This window comes from Labrus bergylta, chromosome 4 (genome assembly GCF_963930695.1).
Source record: "Labrus bergylta chromosome 4, fLabBer1.1, whole genome shotgun sequence".
Taxonomy (NCBI): domain Eukaryota; kingdom Metazoa; phylum Chordata; class Actinopteri; order Labriformes; family Labridae; genus Labrus; species Labrus bergylta.
Window position 1 is genome coordinate 844,624 of NC_089198.1, and position 8,008 is coordinate 852,631.

An 8,008-nucleotide genomic window follows, 5' to 3' on the forward strand; every position below is an offset into this window, starting at 1 on the left:
CCCTCTATTTGTTCTGGTACAGACAAGAAATGGGTGATTTCCCAAAGTACCTGTGGAGAGGCAATGCAGGCTTTTCAGAAAATGCTCCTGGGATCTCAGGAGACAGATTTAAAGCTACAAGAAACGGGACATCAATTCCTCTGAAGATCCAGAAGCTTCAGCTGACTGACTCTGCTGTGTACTACTGTGCTCTGAGGCCCACAGTGACAGGAAACACCACAACTCTGTACAAAAACCTCTGGAGAGAAGACAACACAATACTCCACAACATCCACTAGAGGGAGTCACACACTGATAAACTTCTATGGTATGTCATGATGAAGGCTTGATGTTTCTCAATTCAGAAATGAAACTAGTTCAACAGATGAGTCTCCTCCCAATGACTGCAGAGGTGTTTGATGACAGAGAACTGTTTGATTCCAGCTGTGAACATCAGACCAAACTCTACTCACAAAACTGAATCATACTGAACATTCAGTTACAGCATCTCACCTCTACAAACATGGAACAACTCACTGTTATTTTGTTCTTCTCAGCTCTCATAGGTATGTATGTAATAAATGGACAGTGTGTTGTGATTTTGAAAATAAAGAGTATTTCAGTTCGGAAAGCTGTCATTATAACCTTAAATATGTTAGATGTATAGTTATGTTTGTTCAATGTATAGATTTATTGACGTGACTTTGAATTATATCTTTGGCTTCTTCTTTTTTTAGGTGTTAGCTGTGAAGAACTCACTCCAGTCAAGACTGAAGAGCACAGTTTAGAAGACAGCACCGTCACTCTGTCCTACAGTTACTCCAAAGAAGCTGATGGCAGTGATTATTTCTTCTGGTATCAACAATATCCAGGAAAACAACCAGAGTTCATCATGTTCATCTCAGGGTTGAACATCACAAAAACAGCAGAATCTCTGAAATCAGAGAAAAGGTTTTTGACACGACTCTCTGAAAAAAAGGATCGTGTTGATCTACAGATCTCCTCTGCTGCACTGACTGACTCTGCTGTGTACTACTGTGCTCTGCAGCCCACAGTGACAGGAAACACCACAACTCTGTACAAAAACCTCTGGAGAGAAGACAACACAATACTCCACAACATCCACTAGAGGGAGTCACACACTGCTAAACTTTAGTTGTATATGTTGATACAGTCTAGATTCTTTTCCCTCATGATACAGTTGTGATAAAACTCTTCAGAAATGAAAATGATTTGATATGAGTCTCCTCCTACTGACTGCAGAGGAGCCTTATGACAGAGAACTGGGTCTTTGTAATATAACAATGAGTAAGGTCTTTTACCTGTTCTTTTGTAAAGTGTCTTCAGATAACATTTGTTATGAATTGGTGCTATACAAATAAACATTGATTGAGAACTCTTTTAATTAAGCTGTGAACATCAGACCGAACAACTCAGCACCAACTCATACTAGTTCTTCCTTTACAGCACCTCACCTCTGTAAATGTGGGAGAACTCACAATGACCTCCAGTTAAAAACAAGTTCAAGTTCTAAATAAGGTGTTCCTCTGGCCCCGCCCACTGAGGCAAACCAATGAGATTGTCTGTATCTCCAGAGCAGAAAAGTTTGAGGAAGTCAAATTAAAATCATGTCAAAGTAGAGGAGAACATCTGTGCAGCACAGAGGCTGTTTAGTTTAGAAGAACATTACTCATCTGCTGTCTGTTTGTCTTCAACAACTCCAAAGACATGCTGCTTTACCTCTTTTTACTTTGCTCTCACTTTATAGGTGAGTGTTACAACACACATCAAACTCTAATTTCACCTGCTGTTTAGACCAGATATCTGAACAACTATTTCAAAGTAGATGTTTATCTGTGGGAGCTACAAATTCCACTGATAGAAAAAGACTTTTGTTTTCTTCATGAATCTCAAAATGATCAAAGATGACTGATGAAGTAGAGGACTGATTTTCAGTCTCTTGATGTCTGAATCTCTTGCAGACTAACAGACATGTATAATATTTATTTTGCAGCCCTGGGCTCCATGAACAGCATAAACCCAGAAACAACTGAAGAAAAGGTTGAAGAGGGAGGAAACATCAACCTGACCTGTACATATGATGGTCAAATCCAGAACATCTAGTGGTACAGACAAAACCAGAGATCCAGACCAGAGTTCCTGCTCTCCATCACAGAGGGAGGAACGATTCATCCAACAGATTCTGATTTCTCAGCTTACATTAACAAAACGGAGAAACGAGTAAATCTGGAGATCTCCTCTGCTGCACTGACTGACTCTGCTGTGTACTACTGTGCTCTGAAGCCCACAGTGACAGGAAACACCACAACTCTGTACAAAAACCTCTGGAGAGAAGACAACACAATACTCCACAACATCCACTAGAGGGAGTCACACACTGATAAACTTCAACTGTAGGAATGGAGATGTTGGCTCGACTGTTTTGTAGTGATGATAAAGAGGCTCTCTGACAGGAGATAAACTAATACTACTCTGAATATAATATTAATTATCTACAAAGTACAGCTTGTTTATCATCATATCTACTCTGGTGTTTAATTTTACCACTGTTGAAGTGTATAATTTAAATAAAGTAACTTATTAAACAACCTGCATTACAGATTCTGGTGTTGATTTCTTTTGTCTTCATATTTATTAAAGAAGTTTCTCTTTTGTTCTTTGTGGGCTTTAATTTCTTGAGGTGTTCCACAGGGTTCATTCCTGGGTCCTCTCAATTTTTAATTATATGCTGACCATAATATTTTTAAATTATTTGATCAGGTTTCCTTTGTTTTGGTTTAGATTAATTGGTCTTGTAAAACTGTTCAAAGCCTTCATAGAGTCCGGACAAAAACTTGCTGGAAGTCCCTTTTATACACAATTGTAATATTTTTTATCTCCACTAGAGGCAACATTATCAGGGGGGAAGATTACCTCAGCACTCTGTTCAAGCTTTCATGTGTAACAGCTGCTGTAAAGTGAACTATTCTCACACTTCTGGCTGAACATCAGCTCGGGTCTCCTGTTGGTTCAAACCTTGTTGTAGAGATGGAACTTTGGCTGTGGATTTTTCTGGCTGCTCTTTCCTATGGTGAGATAAAAAGAACTACACATTTGAATGATTCTATTTATTAAATAAGTAAACTGGAGTTCAGAGCAGGAATCTCTGAACTGTTGACATGTGTCTGTTCTGACTATAACTATAGAGTTGACACTATTCACTGTCTTCCCTTCAGCCTCACTAACAATGTTTAGACTCATGGTGTCCATTCCTACACTTTTTACAGGATCAGCAGCTGGAGACAAAATCTATCCTACAGTCGATGAAGTCAGAGGAACAGAAGGAGAATCTGTCACACTCAGATGTAACTATGAGACAACATACGATTATGTTTACCTCTACTGGTACAGACATCATTCTGACCTCCAGGCACCTCAGTTTATACTCTGGAAAGGAGCCAGATCAAACAGTTATGAATATATTCCAGATGAACGATATGAATCTCAAACATCACGCAGCTCAACTGAACTGACCATTAGAAAGCTAACCCCTGAAGACACAGCTCTCTACTACTGTGCTTTAGAAACACAGTGATACAAAGTGTAGAAGAGGCTGTACAAAAACCTGAACACAGATATCTGACTACTCTTCAAAGAGGAGGGAAGTGGGATTCAAACCACAGCTTCATGTCAGATGGATTCTGATGATTCCTGTTTGATCAGAGTCTCTGTGGTTACAGCTGCTGATGAGACACTGAGGGAGGATTCACATGAGCATCACATATATAAAAGAAAATGAGTCTAGAATATGAGCCAAATCAGTCACGCTTTAGAGGGGCAAGTCTACTGAGCTTCTCATACCACTCGTATGCTGACGATACCCAGCTCTTCCTGTCATTCTCACCAGATGACGTTACAGTCTCAGAAATAATTTCCTCATGCCTCAAACCACAACTCTGTACAAAAACACAAACTGACAAACTGCTGAAAGCCGGTTGTACACAATGTAATGCCAAACTTTGAACCTCCACTAGAGGGCGAATGCTTCTGCACTGTGTTGAACCACTCTGTTGATAAAAACTGTTGCTGAGAAGAAAAGTAATCTTTCTGTGAATGTTGAACATCAGAGAGTTCCTCCAGTTGGTTCAAACCTTGTTGTAGAAATGGAACTTTGGTTGTGGATCATTCTGGCTGCTGTTTTCTTTGGTGAGAAAGAAACTATAGCATAACAATTGTTTATGACCTTCTATTTTGAGTGTTTGTTCTTAACGCTAGGTAACTTATTTAACCTGAAGCCCTTTTTTCATTAATCAACAATTTATCTCTTCCTCTTTCTGTTCTCTTCTCAGAGTGTAAAGGAGAAGACAGAGTGATCCAGCCAACACAAGATGTCTTTGCTTCTGAAGGAGACACAGTCACACTTGACTGTAAAGTTGAGACCACTGACACAACCCTCTATTTGTTCTGGTACAGACAAGAAATGGGTAATTTCCCAAAGTACCTGTGGAAAAGCTATGTAGGAATTTCAGAAAATGCTCCTGGGATCTCCGGAGACAGATTTAAAGCTACAACAAACGGGACATCAGTTCCTCTGAAGATCCAGAAGCTTCAGCTGACTGACTCTGCTGTGTACTACTGTGCTCTGAGGCCCACAGTGACAGGAAACACCACAACTCTGTACAAAAACCTCTGGAGAGAAGACAACACAATACTCCACAACATCCACTAGAGGGAGTCACACACTGATAAACCTATGATTACTTCATAATACAGTTGTGATAAAACCTTTAAGGAATTAGAGTAGTTTAAAGAGTCTCCTCCTCCTGACTGCAGAGGAGCCTGATGACAGAACTCTTTAAATCAAGCTGTGAACATCAGACCAAACAGCTCACCAAACTTACTCATCTTCTTCAATTTCAGCATCTCACCTCTAAAAACATGGAACAACTTACTGTTATTTTGTTCTTATCAGTTCTCATAGGTATGTATGTAAAAGAAAATGTGGGTGTTTAGGCAAATAATATGTATCTACATTTTAAAAGAAGTTGAATTAAAACAATAGATTTTTGAGGTGTGATGGATTGTGTTGCATTAAGAGTTGAATTTCAATAAAATACGATTCTGTATCATATCTTCTTTTTTAGAATCCAGCTATGAAGAGCTCACTCCAGTTAAGAATGAAGAGTTCAGTTCAGAAGGCAGCACTGTTACTCTGTCATACAGTTACCCTGAACTGTCAACTGGTGATTATTTCTTCTGGTATCGACAACATCCAGGAAAACAACCACAGCTCCTTGTTGGTCACGGCGCTTCAGGAACGATAGGAAATGCACTTAGATCAGGATTAAAGATTTCAGTGGAGCAAAAAGAAATCAACATGAACATCTCCTCTGTTGCACTGACTGACTCTGCTGTGTACTACTGTGCTGTGAAGCCCACAGTGACAGGAAACACCACAACTCTGTACAAAAACCTCTGGAGAGAAGACAACACAATACTCCACAACATCCACTAGAGGGAGTCACGGACTATAAACTGGAATCGGTCAGGAGGGAAACTTAGAAGACAGATCATTAAAAGCGAGCAGAGTGTCAGTAAAAGATGTTCAGTGTAAAGTTGTCAGTCGGGGAATAACCAAGGGGCAACCTCCGGTCTCGAAAAATGAAGCCTATGCGGAAGTACAAAAAACTGCAGTTCCTCGAGGTTCCTCTTGAGGCTGGCTGCAGAAGCGCCGGAAGTGCCATAAGCCCACAGCCAAAAAAGCCCGTTTTTACCACAGGAATCAACATGTTTACAGCCTGGTTCAAAAAACGAGATGTATCTGAGAAGTTGACGGCCCCTTCTCCTCACACTGTGGGGGGGGTGAATTTTTTTATAACTCATTGGATTTTATTCTATTAAGGAAAACGGCTATGCCCATATTTGGTTGTGTCAGATTTGATTGACAGCTCTGCGCGCTGCATCTGTCTGTCAGGTCAGCAGGTCAGGAGGTCAGGAGGTCAGCAGGTCAGGAGGTCAGGAGGTCAGCAGGTCAGGAGGCTAACAGCTTGATCCGTCTGATTTCTCCTCTTTCTTACTTCGTTTGGAGAGTTTGTTTAACACATATCTGACAACATACATGGCTTGCTGTGCGGTTAACAGACCATCCAACAAGTTGATGCTTCAGTTTTTTTCGGTAAGTGATATAGTAGTGTTATATTTACTGCTCACTCGTGTTTATATTTACGGACCTAGCTTGTTTAGCGTTAGCTTGTAAACCAGTCGGCTAACTGTGTAGCTCATTATTTACGGTCAATGGTTTAGAAATGTTTGTTGTTAAGATGTTGTTGTTGAAAATAATGAGTTTGTGTGATGTTAGAAGCTAAAGGTTCACCTCGGTGGTTAACCACAGACTGTAAATATGGTTATCTGACGTTATGATGAATGTTATACTCCACGTAAATGTGAACATTAAAAAACAAACTGTGTAGTAATTATCCGTCAGTAACATAAACTGAACTGAACCTAATGTGCTGTGTAGGTTATAGAGGATGACATTAAAGTTACATGGTTGATGTCGTGTCTTAAGATTTGAGCAAACTGTTAACAAATAAAAAAACTTCACTTTGTAAGAGCATCTGTAACCATTAAGAACTATATTAATAACCATATTAATTTTCACTGAACTCATACACAGAATATAGCAGTAGAAATATAAAATATAAATAACATATGGAATGAAAATAAGATTTAAAGCACATAGATATAAAGTATAAGAAATAGTTTGAAGAATACAGCCATGTACTGAGCTCATGTTAATAATAAATGAGTTACTGTATGTTCTGTACTAAAGCACAGAGAGTTGGGACCTGTTAATGATTTAAATAATTCAGGTTATATTTGTTTCATGTTAAGATGAAGTACTATCCACAATAAACTGCTTAATTTTTCCTCACACAAAATCTGAGACAATTTGATGTGGAATATCATTGTGTGAGTGAGAGAGCTGAAAACAGCATGATTACAATAATGTTTATCTTCTTAACTTTGAATAGATGTTGATTAGCTGAATACTGTACCTTTGTTGTCTGGGTAGTACACTGTTGAATTTATAAATGTGCTCTGACACACAAATTAATACAGAAAAATAGATGAGAACAAAAAAATGATTTAATGAATAACTGATATTTTCTCTCTTTCTTTGCCATCCTGAAGACCTCTCACTAAAAGTCCATGTTCTCCTGGATCCATGTCACATGCTCGAGCTTCTTCAGAATGACATTTCAACAGTCGAAGTTCTGCTGAGAGAAGATTGCCAGCAGATAAGACAGCAGTACATGAAGGAGCTCCACAAGCTTCAGGAGGAGGAGGAGGGTTTGCACCTTGGAAGACTGTATTCATGCTTCAGCTGTTCAAATAAAACTAGATCTCCTCCAAACAACTTGCAATCAAACCATTTTCTTCCTATTTTAAAACCCTTTGTCCAGTTTAGATGGGAGAAGTTGATATTATGTGATATTGATCTGGGAAGACTACATTTCTAAATCATTTTTAACTGTGTTTTTATTCACAAGTTATTGATCTTATTTACTCTCCATGTATCTTGATTTAAGAATGGGGCTGTGTTTAAGGGCAAATTTTTGCAATGACTCTGTTCCATCCCACTTTCAGAAATGAACTACATTAGTATTTATCAAAAGAATAAGAAGTTGTGTAAAAGTAGACTTCCTTCCCTAAGCTATTGAGTTGAGCATTAATCTGAAATGTATACTCATAAGTAGACATAAAGGAGTGCATTTATATAGAAATATTTATTTAATCTGAAAAACAACATTTAAAAAAGTCTGTTTTTACAGCAGAGATGAACATGTTTACAGCTTGGTACAAAACAAACAAATAGGTGTGATTAGCTCATGTCTGGATGGACACACACTGTACGGGGGGTGAATGTTTTGATGACTCATCAGTTTTGATTTGATGAAGGATAAGAGTTATTCACAATAAGGCGTGTAGCTGACCAGCTTGACAGGTGGGCGCGGTGTAACGGTTT

General features: G+C 38.8%; 1 long non-coding RNA gene across 1 annotated transcript; it reads left to right on the top strand.

Annotated features, from left to right (window-relative positions):
* Positions 1–5,620: 5,620 nt before the first annotated feature.
* Positions 5,621–7,778, top strand: LOC136179135 (uncharacterized). Its single transcript, XR_010666394.1, has 3 exons — positions 5,621–5,953; positions 6,002–6,154; positions 7,174–7,778. It is a non-coding gene; the product is annotated as an uncharacterized lncRNA (long non-coding RNA).
* The last annotated feature ends 230 nt before the right edge of the window (positions 7,779–8,008 follow it).